The 18,729-nt window shown below is 41.0% G+C and overlaps 1 long non-coding RNA gene across 4 annotated transcripts in view; it reads right to left on the minus strand.

The window, feature by feature from the left end:
* Window positions 1-18,528, minus strand: part of LOC120099363 (uncharacterized) — a 33,770-nt gene extending 15,242 nt beyond the window's left edge. Inside the window, exons 1-4 of one of the 4 annotated variants that reach the window (XR_015646957.1) lie at window positions 18,477-18,528; window positions 10,696-10,772; window positions 9,112-9,175; window positions 2,525-2,819 (exon numbers count right to left, since the gene is read on the minus strand). This is a non-coding gene — a long non-coding RNA (uncharacterized LOC120099363). Of the gene's footprint in view, window positions 1-2,524; window positions 2,820-9,111; window positions 9,176-10,695; window positions 10,774-18,476 lie in introns of those variants that run through there. The other 3 variants (XR_015646958.1, XR_015646956.1, XR_015646960.1) reach the window with 3 other exon arrangements.
* Window positions 18,529-18,729: the final 201 nt, after the last annotated feature.

Genomic DNA, 18,729 nt, shown 5'->3' on the forward strand with positions numbered 1-18,729 from the left:
ATGATTTTTCCAGATTAGGTTAGTTGAGGCATGTAGACCCACTCTAAATGTGGGCGGTGTCTCTCTGGACTGAGGACCTGAATTAAATAAGGGAAAAACAAGCTAAGCACCAACATTCATCTCGCTCCCCTTTTTGATTGTGGATACAGTATGCCTAGCTGCCTAACACTTCTGTTCCCAGGGTTTCTGGCTCTGATGGACTGTATTCTCAAGCTGTGAGCTAAACTAAAATCTCTCTTCCCTAAGTTGCTTTTGTTGGGTATTTTTGTCACAATAGGAGCACCAACCAACATAGTTCCTGAAATAAAATCTTAAAATGTGACCATGAGAAGCATAACAATACTTTGTTAGCACCAAGATAACATATGCAGTCTTGATGACTTGTGGTAAAATCCTGATGCTGTCATAGAAAAACGAAAAATGAGACCCAAAATAACCAGTTAAACTGACCATTAGGCTCTCATGATAGTTTTTGATGGAGGCATTAGAAGAGACTGTTTTAAATGTTTATTTTCAGCTCCATTGAGGTATTAATGACATACAACAAGTGGCCTTTTTTAACTATGTGCTTGGATGAGTTTTGATGTTCTATATGCACCCGTGGCACTGTCATAGGTGACATATATGATGTAGCAATAAACACAGAAGAGGCCACGGGAAGATTGGTGAACACACGGGTGATAATATTACAAATTCTTCATTGTTTTGTATGAGTCCTATCTCCCATGCTCTTGCATTTGAAGGAGAGAAAACAGACAGCAAGCACCATAAAAATAAAGGTGGCATGTTAGAATGTGCTATGTAAGATTCAGAAACAGAGAAATGTGTCAGTCACTACCTGATGTCATCTTAATGGGGGAGCTCTGAGTCTGACCGGCTCATACAAACTGGAGTGATCTAGACTTTGATGTGTTTTTCTCAAATTCCTAAGGGTCTCATGGAAATCCACTTTCAAAAAAATTAAAAGAAAACCAAAGCTGCCATGAATAGCCAGAACTTAAGGAATGAGGTCATCCTTTGCCTGGAAATCCCCTTCCTTTTCTCACGTCTATCAATTAGGCTTTGTGCCCACCTGGAGGAGAAGGGCCACAGGCTAAGTCTCCTCCCGCCACTGTGGCTATCAAGCCAGGAGTTTACACTGGGATAACAATTTCCAAATACTTAAAGATCAGTGCCTCATCCTGATGGCCTGTACCAGTTTCAGCCATAGACTAGCCAGGGAGGTGTATGCACTCCATTCCTTCCAAGCACTCATTGAGTCCTTTTAGGGAAGGAGAGACAACAAAAGCAGAATGAACTAGAAGTTCATTTCACTATGCTCAGACACTTCTTTCGATGCTGATGAAACAGAGCCCCCTTCCCCCAAATCTATAACTGAAGAATGGTGGACATTTTCTTCTTGGTGTCTTTCAGCTGACATCAGGTTGAAAGAAGAGCGGAAGGAGATTGTTTCTGTTAAGAACGGAAGCTTGTTTGCCTGCCCAGTCTTTACTCACAGTGATCTGGCCCCTATCCAAGAAGGCCTGGACTTGCTGAGAAGCCTGACTCCCTGTTCCCAGTGTTTGAGCCAAATCAAAGACAGGGCTGGCAAAAGCAGTGAGGCATGAGGCATAGTTTAGCTTAGGAACAGGGCTGCGAACCGCTCATTCCTATGCTTTGAGATTCTTCCAGCAGCAACTGTCAAAGAACTTTGAGCTGTAGAGTTTTCTCCTTTAGACAGGAAACTTCCACCACAAAGTTCTCAAGTGTCTTTCAAGAAGACATTTGCTTCAGATTAGTTTGTTTTATTTACTACCTATTCTTTTTTTCTGTCTGTCTCTGTCTCCCTGTCTCTGTCTGTTTCTGTCTGTGTGTGCCCCCCTCCTCTCTCTCCCTCTTTCCCTCTCCCTTCCTCTCCCTCTCCCTCCCCCTCCCTCCTTCCATCTTCCCCCCCACCGTGTGTGTGTGTGTGTGTGTGTGTGTGTGTGTGTGTGTGTGTGTGTGTTTATGCATCTCCTTCCACCAGGTAGGCCACTGGACTTGAATTCAGGTCATCTGGCATGGTAGCAGGCAATCGAATTTGCTGCTGACCCATTAAACTGTAGATGAGTATCACAGAAAGGATTTTTTTTAGGTTCTTCATTATTTTTTCCTAGTACTGGGAATTGAACCTAGGTCCCTGCGCATGCCTAGGAAATACTGAACCACAAAGCTATCTTCCAGTCTTGTTTTTTTTTTTTTAAACAGAGTCTCATTAGATTACCCAGGCAGGCCATGAAGTTGAAATTCTCCTACCTCAGCCTCCAGAGTAGCTGAGATTACAAGTTTACACCACCAGGCCAAACATGCTCTTACATGCTCGCATTCTACAGATCACACAACGTTCAGAGACACTGTGACAAGGGTGGGGGACTGAGGGGAGGCTTACAATCCCCACTTCCTGGCTTTAAATAGAATGTAATTTCCATTACAGATTATAGAAAATATAATTCCAAATACCAGGCTTGCAGGTGAAAGTTACTATATGCAAATTATACGTTACAACCTGATGAAGAAGGCAAGTATGTTAGCTGAGTTCCGTCTTGCTTTTGGGTCTGCCAGACTGTGAATCTGGGGACTTTTTGCATTCTGCCTTTCAGAAACATTATTGGTTCTCTCCTGTTGTGTCTTAGGAGGAAGCTGTGGAGGGAATAAGCTGTGCAGCACAAAAGCATTAACCACGTGACTGGAAAGAAAGGCTTGTTCAGTTCTGAGCCTGGCAGGGCGTGTCAGGAGCTTCTGTGGAATCAATCACTCTCTTCTGATGGAGGGCGTCATATCCCAACCAGTTCCTGCCTGGGCTGCAGAACACAAAACAAAACTGTTCGTCAGTGATGGGAAAAGGACATTTGGTGTTCTTGTTGACTTCCTGGCTAATTATAAAGTGTTAATGACATTCAAAGGAAACTAATCTCCCTCGGGAGACCAAAGGGAGGGCGACAGAAGGTGAGCCAAAGAAAAGATTAGGACCCTCAAGAGAAACATAGAGCTAAATGAATGAGCCCCAAGAACTCCTAGAAAAGGAGCCCATTTTTATTTATGAAAGAAAAAAAGACACCCACCCCAGTAACTTAAGAAAACTAGCACATACTGAATTGGGTGAAATCAAGAGCTCTTAAACTCATCATAGCTGACATTCAAAATGCAAAGATGGGTTACTGCATATTATTACTCAAATTATAAACTGACAGAGTAAGGGACAGACTCTTCTTTTAATGTCCATATTAAACATGTGCACTTGAAAAGGGACAATTTCCAAACAGAAGGAATTGGGAAGCAAGAAGGAAACTCTAGGTAATAAAGCTATTAGCTTTCAGTGATCAAAGAAACTGTTCTAGCATATGGAGTCTTTCTTTATTCAGCTGCCTCAGAATGAGATCAGTACAATATTGTGGCTGCCCTTTGTGAATTTTCTTTTTCCTTTGAGACAGGGTCTGGTTATGTGGCCTAAGCCAACATTGAACTCGTGCTCCCAAGTACTGGATTGCATGCCTATGCTGCCATGCCTAGCATTATGAAAATATTTTTAATTAAGAATATATTATGCTTTATTCATTTAGTGTGGATGCAGGTGTGCATGCATGTGGAGTGGGGGTGGGGGTGGGGGTCAGAGGAAAGTTTCAGCAATGGATTCTCTCCTTCTACCACATGGGTCCTGGGGTTTGAACTCATTGCTTTCTGGCTTGGCATCAATCCCCTTTATCCACTGAGTCATCTCATCCGATCTCTTATGAAAAGTCTTAATGATTTTTTTTTCTTAGTGGTTAAAATGCCATTAAATTCAGGAGCTTCAAATTTCATCTAGAGATGGAAGCTTGTTTGTCAAGAGTAATCAGGTGATTCTTCCTACACTCTGTGTTACCTCAGAGGTGAATTGTTGTCAGAACTAAAAGGGGCGAGACCTCCCCTTGACTAGCTTAAAGGTCACAAGCAACATTTCCCTAATCATTTTAGTACTTATTTACTCAAAGTTGCCGGTAGAATATTTATTACTTTTTATTTGTGCATTTGAATGCTTGTCTGCATGCATGTATGTGTATCACATTTGGGTCTGGTGTCTGACTAGGGAAAGGCAAAGATATCGGAACTCCTGGAACTGGAGTTATGGACAATTGTGAGCTGCCATGTGGTTACGTAGAACCCATGTCCTCTGCAAGAAAAGCACATGCTCCTAACCACTGAACCATCTCTCCAGCCTCTTGTAACAAGTTTCATATGACATGATAAACTACAGGAAAGCCATCTATTTTTATAGTTACATTTAATTCCAAATAGACAATATGATCTAATAGAATACCTGGAAGCAGGGAAGCCCAGTAAGTTCTCCATCTCTCTGAGTAGCATCCCTGCCTCCCCAGAGTAGGGTAGGCTCTCTTTTGTAATGAGGATATTATGACCTACTGTGCTGCAAGGTAGTTCAGAGAATTTCTTTAGGGCCAGATGTTTAGCTAGTATTGAACACTAGCTTTAGGAAATAGAGCTTTTCATTACTATCATCCACTTGGAGGAGGAGGGGAAAGAGGAGGAGGGGGACGAGGGGGAGGAGGGGAAAGGAGAGGAGGTGGAGGAGGGGGAGGAGGGGGAGGAGGGGGAGGAGGGGGAGGAGGGGGAGGAAAGAAGTTCCAGATTCTCTTCTCTGCTGTCCAGATGAAGGATAAGGGAGGTGGGAGAGAAGAGCAGAAGGACACAGAGGGACTTTGCTCTGGAGGCAGGCCCTTGCAGTGACTTCAGTTGAAAACGCCACATGTGCCGAAGCGCCACACTTGGCACAGCACAGTCTTTTTTAGTGTTCCAGAGACCAGGTCTCTCTTATTCTGTAACACTTGGACTTGTGCTTGCCTCTTAGTCTGCACAAAGATTGCTGGAGGAAGGAATCCATTTGTTATAATTACATCTTGTTACCCTGACTCAGTAGTTTTCCACACGTTTTAAATGTTTACATATAAGGGTCTTGGATAGTTCAGGCTGGCCCCCAACTTGTTCTGTAGCGGGGGCTGTCCTGTTCTCTTCCTCTTGCCTCAATCTTTTGAGTGCTTAAATGCTAGGCATGATATGGAACCACAGGCTATGTGTTACCACACCCAGTCCATGCATTGCTAGGGTTAGAATTCAGCACTTGTGCATTTCAGGCAAATATCCTACCGACCGAGTTCCATTCCCAGTCCCAAATACTTTTATTTATATTATATTATATTATATTGAGTTGGGGATGGAATCCAGTGCCTAAGCACATACTCTACCCCTGAGCCATAGTCCCAGCCTCTTTTAATACTTTCAACATTTTCTGTGATTCCCCGTTCCCTTTTATTTTGGTCTCTCATTTGTCTTCACTGTGGCTCTTTGAGCAGGGTCTTCCTATGCAGCCCAAGCTAGCAAGAACATCCAACAATGCTTCAGCGTCCTTTGTGCTGGGATTACAGACGCGAGCCACTACACCTACAATCCTCGCCCTTTCTGAGCTCAAGTTTGCTCTTCAGAGTGTTTTCATGCTTCACACTGGATTGATTTACTCCCCATAGATGGTATAGACAATAATTTCTGATGTCTCAAATTCTCTAAACATGCAGGTCAAAGTATTATAAGGACCAAATATGTTCATTGAATTACAATAATCACCCAATAAAGGTGATAGGTTATTTCTCCACCGGTGAAATGAGCCAATTCAAGCCAAACCAGATTAGATTAGATTAAAGGCAGTTTTATTGGGAAGCGGCTGTTAGGACAGTTCACTAGCCCCAAGGATTGAGGCCAGCGGAAAGGTGTTGGAGTAGAAAAAGCACATGCTGAAAGAGAGAGAGACAGAGAGAGAGGCAGAGAGAGTGAGAGAGAGAGAGACAGAGAGAGAAAGACAGAGACAGAGAGAGAGACAGACACAGAGAGACAGAGACACAGAGAGACAGAGACACAGAGACACTGAGAGAGACAGACCGAGAGAGACAGAGAGAGACCTCTGGGGGAAGGGCAACCCAGCCCCTGGACTGGAAATCTCAGGGGTTAGGAGCAGGGTATGCCAAGTAGGGACTGAGGGATGCTGATAGAACCTGGAGGCCAGGACTGATTTGATATGTAAAATATGCACCTCAATCCCTTGTCCTGGGTCTGAAACCAAACAAAATGGGCTAGTTATTTTAAACTATCTTAATGGCATATTAATTCTCCACTTTTAGAAGTGGTGAGGCATGCCTGCAATCCTAGCATCTGGGATGTGGAGGCTTCAGGATCAGGAGTTTAAGGCAAGATACATAGTGAGCGCAAAGCCAGCCTAGGGACCTGTCTCAAAAAGAGTGCCTATGAGGCTGGAGAGATAACTCAGAAATTAAGAGTATGTGCTTCTTTTGCAAAGGAACTGAGTAACTCCAAATTCATAACGATCAGATATGGCTCTAGTCTCCATGAGCACACACACAGGTGGACACAGACACACCCTATACACATACATAATTTAAAAAATGATTCAGCAGTCATTGTTTGGACCATAGTTCCCTGGAACCAAGTGTATTTCACTCTTGTCCTCCTCCATTCGCTGGTATCAGACCATACATGACTCTGTAGTGATCCTTCAGAGTGAAAGAGCTGCCCAACAAAAATTTATGGCACGGACCTAAGCTAAACAGAATAATCTGTAAGGAGTACCCTAAGGCTTTCTGCAACTAGGACATGCTTCTCCCTAGCACTGAATTGGCCATCATGTAAACTGTATTGCTTCATGAAAACACAAAGAGGCAGAAGCCATGTTCAGGGGCATCAAAAGTACACATTCTTTAAATGCCTTGCTTCCTTTTACACAAGGGCTGATCCCAGTGCCCACACTTTCAATTGTCTGGCCTCCAGAAAAATCCTGGAGTCCAAGAGCATAGAACCAAGTGTCTATGGCATCCAACAGGATTCAGGTGCTTATACCATGAAGAGAAAAATAAGCAACCAGAATCCTTTTAGCTAAGCACACAGGCCCTTTCCTCTGCTAGGAAATGGCTTAAAACCCCTATTTTCCCTTCTAGAATATCAAAGAATAGAAGGTATTTGAAACAACCCAGACCTTAAATGTACAGGACTAGTGGGTTTTGCTCAGAAGTGTGTACATCCTAGCTCCAGAGAACAGAAATGATCATGCATACAGTTCTTTCTCCATTTCTGGGTCACACCAAACTGTTTCTCTCCTTGCTTCTTCCACTTGGGCTACTTTGACAGTCTTAGTCCCTGTGTTTCTCAATTCTCCTCCTACTTCAACACTGGTTCTTGTCTCGGGTACATGCACAGCTCTACCTTGGAAAGTACTACATAAGCTACGACTCAATCCTAGCATCCATGAGAGTTCATTTTCATTTGCCAGCCCAACAGGATTTACAATCACCTAGGAGACTCTTACCCTGGCGTGTGTCTATGAGGGAATATCCACGCTGAATGGTGGCAGCCTGAGTCCTTCAGCTAAGACCTCAGACTACATCAAGGGAGGAAGTAAGCCAAGCACTAGCATTCATATGTGTCTCTGCATCCTGTCTCTGATACATGAGTGTAGTGTGACTAGCTCCTTCATCCACACTCTTTTCTTCATGCTGCCCTCCCTAACATTCTGTACTAAAGCAACTATGACAGACTGGTGAAATTAGCCAGGATGCTGGATATCAGGGTTTTCCCCTGGGTGGGTGGGTGGGTGGGGGCACTCTCACCCCTTCATAAGGCAATGCACTTTATAGCTACCCCCGCACCCCTCACATCCCCTTCTCAGAAACTAGCAGGAAATCTTTTAATTTCTTACAACAAGCAGCAGCAGCAGCAGCAGTCCCCATTTCCCCACAGTCTTTTTGGTACTCAAGTTAGCCAATGAAATATCTTGGGCAATTAGAAGCCATCCTTGCCTCAGATTTCCTTCTATTTTGAGCTTCAGATATGCTAAGAAAAAAGGGCAAATTTTGCTGAAGCCTCTGTACAGCGATTCTAGCTGCTTTATACCCCATCTGGGTTCATACAATTTACTAATGCTTCATCAAGGATTTCAGCTTATTATTCCACTATCATTCCGGGCTCTGCCTCTGCCTGCAACAGAAAACACACACACACACACACACACACAAACACACACACACACACACACACACACTCAATGGTATTCTGCTAAGAAGTGAATGGTGCCTTTTTTGTTGTTTTTTTTTTGTGTGTATCTGTCTCTGTCTCTGTGTCTCTATCTCCCTCTCCCTCACCCCACTTCTCTCACTCTCTCTGAATGAATGACACGCTAAGGAACAATTCCCCATCAAAGTGGGATTTGATGTCAGGTGGAGAGAAATGAGAATTGCAAAGTGATTTCCTTGATGTAAGCAGCAAGAAATGGATTCAGCATTGTTCAGTAGGAACAAGACACTGAGTTACAATAGCCTCCCACCCCTAACCCCAATCCAAGACTTTCTAAATTTTCAGATGAGGCAACTGATCTCCTTTCCTAGGGGGAGAATTCTTCAGCTCTCTCAGAAAGAGGCAACTTTGCCCTTCCAGATACAAATCTTCAAGCCTCCAATAATGAGGAAGTCTGGCTGAAGTTACTATGGGGGAGGAAGCACAGAGACTGGAAAATGCATTTTTTTTTCACATGGGCTTTGCGAGCTAACCAAAGTGATCAGAGTGAGCATGGGCTCTGTAAGTTTTTCTTTTTTTCTCTCACTAGAGGTTATCTACAAAGCCCACAGGAAATGTTCTAGCAAATTTCAATGCTATTTCTTAAGAGTGACCAGGATCAGTATAGTAATCTAGAGAGTCAGTTGCTAACAACAGTAAGTCTGATCCACTCACATCCTCAACAACCAACTCAACCCTGCTATGTAAACTCACCAACTGACATTAATGATTTCTACCAACAAGGGCAAGAGGGAGACCATTTTTAAGTTAATTTTTCCATGTTTATTTTGATTTACAAAAAGACTGAGGGACAGAAAGTTGAATGAGTATGTAATAAGTAAATACATGTTGATCATCCTTAATCTGAAAATTCAACATCTGAGATTGTTCAAAATCTAAGAATTTTTTGAGAACTATTATGATACCACACACACACACACACACACACACACACACACACACACACAAATATTCACATCTCACCTAATGGGATCCATCTCAGTCAAAATGAAGGAACACTAAATTACCGTATAAAACCGTCTTCAGCCTCCACGTATATGGGCATAAAAGAAACAGAAATAAATTTCATGTTTAGACTTAGGTTTCAACCCCAAGATATACTCTTGTATATATGCAACCATTTCAAAATCAGAAGAAAAAGATCCCAAGCTTAAACCACTTTTGGTTCCAATCATTTTTTCATAAAGGACATTTAACCTGCATAGCCAAATATTACTGGTAGAATATAGGAGACCCTGAGTATCCTCTAGAGAAGTCTTTTGATTTTGATAAATGTTTGCAATTTATAATAATAAAATGTCAGAAAAAATCAGAGGCAAAAAAAGTCACACCCAGTTGTTTGAATTAATGACTTAAGCTTCAATAGCCAATCATGGCGCTGAGTTTATGCAGGTGGCCCATGGTCCATGTGATAAAGTGTCTGCCAATAATCTCCCAGATGCTTAAATGCTTTTCACTCATTTACATTTTGATGTTCTCCACAATCCTGAGGTTCTTTTTTAGCAATTTTTTTTAAGCTGGGAAAAACATAAAAATAAAAAGTAAACCATTTTTTCTCTGGAATATAGCAGCTCTGGTTACTTAAGGAAAAAAAAAACCAGTTAGCAGACAGGATGGTACCTGCCTGTAATTTAGCTCTCTAGAGGTGAAGCCTGGAGGATCAGTGAGTTCAAGGCTCTCTTGGGATACAAAGACAGAAAAAAGAAAGGAAGAGTACTCTATGTCTTTCGCAAAGACTACCCTGATTTACTACTCTGATTTCTGTGGAAACTGGAGCAGGACTCTTCCTATGGAGGAGTCCTTGTGAGAAGTCCCCCAGACTAGATTACAATACCCTTAGCATAGGAGCAAATTCTTAGCTGATTTTGTCATTCAGGATGCAGTGAGCCACTTGGAAAATGCTTCCTTGTCTAAGTATGGATTTGATGTATTTACTTGTAGAGACATAGGTCCAGGGCCTACAGTATTTCCAAGACTGCACTACATGGCTTAGTGCTTGGAAACCTGACTAGAGGCAACAAGGGAATGAAGGAAGGGCAGTGACACAGACACATAAACAGAAAAGCTGGGTTCAGGTAGACTGCACATGCTCTGATTGAATGGCACCAACTACCTCACAACCCTGACCCTCAGTGCATTTATTATGAACAGGATGAGGGCAGGGTTAGTTACCCTCAGTGGGAGGTGTCTGTAGGCCAGCCTCTAAGGCTAGAAACATCCTGAAAGGGGGAGGGGGAGATGGATGCTTCAGTTGCTAGATTTTTGCACACATTGGTCAATCTTTTATAAACATCAGTACTTGCACACACTGTCAACATTTGAACTTAGACCCAAGGAAGGCTTTTTCCACGGGTTTGAAGCGCTAGACCTTGACATGACAGTGGCCATGTCAACAACCCACCTTCCCTCAGGACTTCACTCTTTACAAATTCAAGGCTTCTGTGGTTTCCCACGTCAGCATATGGCAAAGTTAAGCACCAAATACTGAGGATGAAATGGCACTTTAGAGCGGGAACCTCTCTTTAACATTGCATTTGCTGGACTCACCGAGTGTCTCCAATGCCCCTTTCCTCCTCACTGAGCTCCTGATGGACTATTGTTTTGTGGCAGGATGGTAAAATCTCCTGGGTATTAAAAACACCAAGAACACCTGAGTTAAGACTTTACGCGTCCTCAGTTTTGTTTCTACTTGCCTTTCATTTGATTCTCAAGACCATCTACTAAAGGGGTTCTCAACTTACCTAGTGCTGCCACCATTTAATATAGTTCCTCATGTTATGGTAACCCCCACAACCATAAAATTATTTTTGTTGCGACTTTATAACTGCAATGTTGCTACTATTGTGTCATAATGTAAATTTCTGACTCCAAAGCAGAGGAGCACGACCCACAGGTTGAGAACCACTGATATACTATATTTCCAGTGCACAAAATTATCATGTAAGTCTGTTCTCTACTGGCAGCTATTTTTGCCTCTCAGGAGACAATTGACATACCTAGAAATACTTTTGGTTGTCACACCTGGAAGTGGCACCCAGTGGGTTGAGGTCAAGGATTCTAAATGATGCCTAAAATCCTACAGTACACAGAACACCACAAGCCCATCTTCCCACACAAAGGCAGACCATGCCTGAGGTTGTAACTCATTTAGTAAAGTGCTTACCTAGTATGATCAAAGCCCTGGGTCTGACTCAAAGCAATGCATAAAACAAGCCTAGAGGTACACACCTGTAATTCTAGGACTTGGAAGCTAGAGGAAAGGAACTCAGAGGTTAAAGGTCATTCTCTAGAACATAGTCCAAAGCCAACCTAGGATACATGAGACCCTATGTAAACACAAACAAACAAACCAATAAATAAATAAATAAATAAATAAATAAATAAATAAATAAGAAATCCAACTTCAAGTATCCAAAGTGCTCAGATTGAGGCACCTGATTCTATTATAGCTGTCAGATTACCTAGATTTTCTAAGGGCTGGACATGAAATTTAGTAGTAGACTTCTTGCCTACCATGCACAGCATACTGGGTTTGCTGTCTAACACCTCCATAAACATGCTAACAGACAAAGATGAGTTTACGGCTTCTTAATTAAAATAACCCATTTGTTTCAATTTCCCCAAACACTTGATACATATGCTCAGAACTCATATAAACAGCTATATATGTATTCCAGAGTACATGTGAGTCAACTGTTGTAGGTTGAACTGACTTCAGAAAATGACACTTAACGGGTGCTTTCTTTGCACTAGGAATTTTATATACAGGGAATAATGTTCTTTATAACAATCTGGAGAACTTAGAGATTCTAAACTTGAAAGCTGTATTCACTATATAGATTCCATGTTTAATTAAGAGTTTGAGGCCTTAGTTTTGTTTTGTTTTTTCCAATAGGAAATTTTTCTATTGGATATTTTATGTATTTACATTTCAGATGTTATCCCCTTTCCCCTCTTTCCCATGCCCCCTCCCCCTGCTTCTATGAAAATGTTCCCACTCCCACCTCAACACCCTAGCATTCTCCTACACTGGGGAAAGGAGCCTTCACAGAACCGAGAACTTCTCCTATGGATCCCAGACAATGCCATCCTCTGCTACATATGCAGTTGGAGCCATGGGTCCCTCCATATGTACTCTTTGGTTAGTGGTTTAGTCCCTAGGAGCTTTGGAGGGTCTGGGCGGTTGATATTGTTTTCTTCCTGTGGGGTTGCAAACCACTTCAGCTCCTTCAGTCCTTTCTCTAACTCCTCCATAGGGGTCTCCATGCTCAGTTTGATGGTTAGCTGCAAGCGTCCTCATTTGTATCAGTAGGGCTCTGGCAGAGCCTCTCAGGAGACATCCATATCAGGCTCCTGTCAGCAAGCATTTCTTGGCATCAACAATAGTGACTGGGTTTGGTGACCTTAGTTTTATTTTGAAGACAGTTTGCCTCAGATCCCTGATAAATTTGTGTTGTTTAACATGCAATTGGTAATATCCCCCTCATTTGAGAAACTGAAGTCCATCTTTTCTTCTCTCAATGTGAAACTGATGTCCCTTACAAGCATGATCATTCACAAATCATGCCGATTCTCTTTTCCCAGCTCAGCAAGAATCCATTAAATCCTTTCTAAGGAGAAGCATCAATTACTTTATAATATAAGAACCATGGTATATCTTTGTTGTTATACATAACTGAAGCACCTGTGTGTGAATGGCAACTCTGGAAAGGACTAATGACAGATCTATTAATACAGAATTAAATGTCGCAGTTAAAAAAGGAAGGTGCTGATAGAGAATGTTGTTGATCCAGCCCAGTTCTTGGCATAAGGCTTGTTGCTTGATAAACAGGGCTGATCAAAGGAGTAAAGGAAGCATAGCAAGATGCAACGAATGGACGTGATCTTTAGAAGGCAAATCCAGTGTTTGCATTTGCAATTGATAGGTTCTGTAACAGCAGCTGAAAAGGTTTGCAGCTGCCTTTCATTTCATCATTGAGGCATGCCCACGCATGGTTTTCATATGCACATTGGCATTTCTTTTCTTGTGAGGAAATATTACATTTTCTTCTAGAAAGAATATAAGAGTTCAAATAAAAATATTTAATGATTAGATTCTTTTTCTTGAGACAGGGATTTGCTTTGTAGCCCTGGCTGTCCTGAAACTCACATATATCCACCTGCCTTTGCATCCAGAGTGCAGGATTAAAGACATTTGCCACCATGCTTAGCTTAGAAAATTTTAAAAGCAGTTTTTTTGTCAGCAAGAAAGTATAGGATAAAGTTTTTTGTTAATACATAGAGCTGATGGCTCATAATATTCCCCTCCCTCTAAAGTGGAAACTTTAGGGTTCTTTGGAAAGTGGAATGGCTGGTGTTTTGCTGAGTCAAACATGGGAAGGGATGTTTAGCTGAAGTGGACACAGGTAAAGGGATGTTCTGTTAAAACAAACACATGGAAGGGCATAGGATGAAGGATTCTTCGCTGATAACATGCATGTATTAGTCCACCTTACATTGTGTACTTGATCTGCATTTGTTGGGACTCCATAGAGAGAAAGGCACCAAAAAACTTCTGGGGCTGCATTTTCTGCATTTTCTTATTACTTTGTTCTCTCCTTCCTTCCTTCCTTCCTTCCTTCCTTCCTTCCTTCCTTCCTCCATCCTTCCCTCCCTCCCTCCCCTCCTCTTTCTTTCTCCTTAACTTCCTTTTCTTTCCAGGTCTCAAGCCTTGAACTTTCAGGTCTTGAACACACACACACACACACACACACACACACACACACACACACAGAGAGAGAGAGAGAGAGAGAGAGAGAGAGAGAGATCTTTTTTTCTTCTTTTGATTGTTTTGTTTTCTTCAATGTATATGACTGCTTTGCTCACAGGTATGTCTGTGTAGTGCATACATCCTGGAGCTGGAGCTATGAATAATTGTGAACTGCCATGTGGATGCTGGGAATCAAACCCAGGTACTCTGAAAGAACAAGTGCTCTCAAACATGGAACCATCTTTCCAGCCCAGGATTTTAGTTTTGTTTTTTTTTAAGAGAGTTTAGTGATCATCTAAACTCTGGCTCTGCATTTGGAGGGAAGCTGATATCTGTGGGTATTTTGTATCTATTTGATGACAGGGGACTGACGCAGGGAGAGAAAGTAGTCATTGAAGCTTCTACGGGTGAAAGATGATTAAGGTTTTAGCTCAGAGATCATATAATATGAAGTTATGATTATCTAGATCACCCCAAGGAAAGAATGTGAGAGACAATGGTTGATGGGCCTCCTAAAGATTAGAACCGGAAAGGATCAAGTTAACCCTGGAGAAAAGTGAAAGTAAAGGAGCCTGTAGCATACTGAGATGCATGGGAAGACAAACTGGTAAACTGAGTTTATAGACTCGAAAAAGTGACAGTTTCTATACTTAGAGAATGCTTAGGACATTGGAAGATTTCTGAAGATCAGGAAGTTAAGCATAGGATATCCACTCTGAGCTTTGAGAACCAGGATGTCTTCAGGGGTCTTTGTGGAACTACTTTTGAGGTGGTATGTATGGGGAGACTGGGATGTTGTAGACAGAAGGCAAACAAGCAGCAGAGCAAAGGCAGATTTCTTTTCTAGAGGGCCAGCACTTCCTGGAGTGGAAGTTGAAGGAAAGAATATAGTGATCAGAGAGTGAAGGGACACGCCACTGATTTTGTTGTTGTTTTCCTCTTCTGTATGTTAAAATAATGTTCTTAAAGTCAAAGGGGTCGGGGGCTAAAACTGGATTTCCACCCATATTTGTAAATAAAATTTTATTGGCACACAGTCATATTTACTTGATGATAGATTTTTATGGGACTACCTTTAAAGACAGAGGGGAGTTGAGTAAAAGCAACAGCAAAGTAAAAAAATGTTGATTCTTAGACCCTGTAAGGAGACTTAGTTAATCAATTTCTAGGTCAATTCTCTCTGGACATTTGGAGAAAACCAAACCAAACTAAACCTAACCATACCTAGCCAAACCAAACAACTCCTGATACTTCATTTAATTTTTCTAGCCATTTGCTTTCCGGTTCTGATAAAATAGAAGTGCCTCCTGGGCCTGCTAATAGACCCATTCTCACTGCTGTTTTGAAGGGCTATTTATTCTAATACAGGGGCAGTCAACTCTGTTCTCATCAAGATAAATGTTTCTTGCCACTCTAGCTGCAAACTAAACTAAAGTGAACCCTCTTCTGTCTTTTGTATAGGCTTTTGTGTCAGGGATGTTTATGGGCACATTAACGAGCAGAAGGGACATCACTTCATGACTGCAGAAAATCTGGAGTTTTAAGTGAAAAGGAAATAGTTTTGTGACTGCCTTTGTCTTATCAAAGTGAATCAAAGTTAATAGCTCATGGTTAGCTTGGCAGTTCACAAGAAAGGGAGAGGTTGTCAGAGAATCAAAATTACAGTTTCCTGTTTTTGAAGATGTATTTCAATAATATCACTGAGGGCTTCAAAGACAAAACTGCGGCTGTTTGCCAGAGCCAGGGCAGCCCCAAATGCCTTTGCTTGCTTTATTGTGATGCTGAAAGGTCAAGGGACCCTTTCCACTACATTCTTCTCCATGCTCCCTGCTGCTGTTACTTTGCTGTTATTGTTATGCTATTGAGATTCTTGCTGAAAATTCAATTAAGCATTCTTAATTTTGACTTTCTTGGCCCAAGTAAGTCATTATGGAGAAATTAGGAAAGATTTGTAACACTAGAACATTTTTTAAAGTTGTAACCAGCTACACATGAGCATAGCGGAGCAGCAGTTTGGTAAAAAGATAGGTAACTGTCTATCCCGATTTTTCAATTCATAGTTTTATATTGTGATATCAACATTCTTCTCATTTACCTCATTAGAAAATGAAATGGTAAAAAAAAAAAAGAAAATGAAATGGTGCTTCTTAGGGTGCTGTAATCTTCCCCACATGCCCTACCCTTTTTCATCAATAAACATAGCCTACACTCTTTTCTTCCTTAATTTCTTCTTTCTTTATTTTATTTATGTGTATGTATATGCATATGTATATGTAAATGTATGTGTGTGTGGGCCTATAAGTTCATGCAGGTGTCCAATAAGTTCATGGGTCATCTAGAATTTGAGTTATGAGCAATTATGAACTACTGTAGGTACTGGAAACAGAACCCAACCGCTTTGTAAGAGCAGTGTGCACTCCTAACCACTGAGACATTTTTCCGGTCCACCCACCCACCCCTACTTCTTTCTGTTTATTTGAGACAGAGTCTCGTGTAGGCTAAACTGGTCTTGAACAGTCTATTTAGTGGAGGCTGGACTTACATTTCTGATCCTCCTGTTTCTATCTTCAAAGTGCTAAGATTACAGGAATTTATCACCGTGCCCAGTTTTATGTGATGCTGGGGATCAAACTCAAATTTTCCTGCATACTAAGCAAATACTCTTCCAACTGGGCTACATCCTCAACCTGACCCAAACTGTTTTTAAATTATGGCATTTACTTACTATTGTCCAACTCTGAAGCTAAGTCTGCACTTAGACTTCTCTGTCTTTGCAACATGTGTTCACAACTTTGACTTTGATATGATTGGTAAGTCTTCCAAATAAATCCAACAATATTAGTTTTTTTTTGGGGGGGGAGTTGGGCCTGCTGTGCCAAGTTAGAGGATTACAGTCTATCTGTATTACATCTTCAATACAGAATTCTGGGAAGGTCATTCACAGAATAGCTGAAAAAATTGAGCTTTGAGCCAAGACCCATGTGGCCATTATAGACAGGAATTGTTTGGTCTCCTGCCACAATTTAAATTAGATCTTTGAAAAAATAGATTTATTTTATTTTTTATGTATGAATGTTTTTCCTAAATGTCTATGTACTACATGCCTGCAAAGTGCCCGAGGAAGCCAGAAGAAGGCATCAGATCCCATGAAATTGGAGTTTCAAATAGTTGCGAACATTCATAGGAGTGCTGAGAACTGAATCCAGATTCTTCTATGAAAGGATGTTATGCTCTTAACAACCAGGCAACCTCTGTAGCCATTCCAATTAGATTCTTGAAGAAGACAAAGTTCTTGGAAATCTCTTTTGGATGTGAGACATTAGGCTCAGATAACCTTAAAATGTTCCTTTATGAACCATATTGGATATAACCAAATCAGCTATGTTGTCTGATTTTTTAAATTTGAAAGATATGCAAGAATAGGTATCTACAGAATAAGAAATTTCTAATGGCAGTTCTGTAATTTATGTCCTCTGATTTTGATATAAGGAAATGTTTTCCTGGGATTGTTTTGTTCTTGTATAGGTAGTTGTCTACTCTGATAGGTTGGATAGAAAGGTCTGTAAACCTCACAGACCAGATCTTTTGTCCAGGACATCACACAAATGACCTCAAAGGGGAAATTTAAGTCCATAATGACATCAGGTGAAGGCATACAATCTCAGTACTACAAGGAGAGGGCTAGCTAACTTTGAAACCTGGAGATGATATATTTGCCGTCATTACTATACTCATATTTTGTAAAGTATATATCAACCAGGTATGGATATAGGCAGTCACCAACGGGCCTCCAACGATGTTTTAGGTAAGATTTTCTAGGTCTGCAGTTGTAGCTAAGTTGGTGGCATGCTTTAAGCCCTGAGTTTGAACTTCAGTGCCAAGTAAGGTGGAAATGGTACTTATATCTTTGTAATACCAGAACTCAGGGGGATCAGAAGTTCAAAATCATCTTCAGGTACAGAGAGAAGTCAAGCTGAAATACATGAGACCCTGATACAAACAAACGAAAGCAACAAAAACAAAAAATAAAAGATTTGTCTGCATTAAAGTCATTGGATATTTTGTTTGTTCGAAACAGGGCTTTGCTATATAGTATAGTTTGGCTTCCATTTTCAGTCCTCCTGAGAGGTACCATTCTGTCTGTCTAGAAAGCTTTTGCATAATTATATAGAATATTTTTAGAGGTGACTATTGAAAAAATTATCTATTCGTTTAATGATTTAAAATAAATGATTACTAGTCAAATATATTCTATCAGTGTTTAGTACTGAACTCTCTCTGAATCACCAGTTCACTCACTTTAGACTTCAAATGGACTGGGATTCACATTCTCACTTGAACTTTAATTCCATTTTAGTTCGCCAACAAAAGGAATTGAGACACATTCATGATCTTTAGCTATTAGCATTCACCATAGCAATTACCTAGATAACTGTAAAATATCATAAAAATCAAGAGGATATAACTTAGTCCCATAAGTTCAAAATTATAATGCCTTGCAAATTGGTGTTGCTCAAAATCTGCATAATCTATATCCCACTCCAATTATGACCAATATTTACTCATTCAGAAGACTTACCTAGGTAGTCCACAGACTTACAGCAGGGTTTCCTACAGTCACAGCATTTTCCTAATAAACATAATGTGGACTCAGGACAGAAGATCATGGTCTATACACTGTTGGTTTGATTTTTTAGAGCAAAGTTAACATGATATAAGTTTTCAGAATCGTTCTGGTATATTCAAAATGTCACTGGCATTGGCTTTCTTCCCCAGTCACTCTGAGTAGGAGTTTATACCAACTGATGTATAGTTTTAGTTTATGTTTTTTG

The sequence above is a fragment of the Rattus norvegicus genome, chromosome X (assembly GCF_021556685.1).
Source record: "Rattus norvegicus strain SHRSP/BbbUtx chromosome X, alternate assembly SHRSP_T2T, whole genome shotgun sequence".
Classification (NCBI taxonomy): Eukaryota; Metazoa; Chordata; class Mammalia; order Rodentia; family Muridae; genus Rattus; species Rattus norvegicus.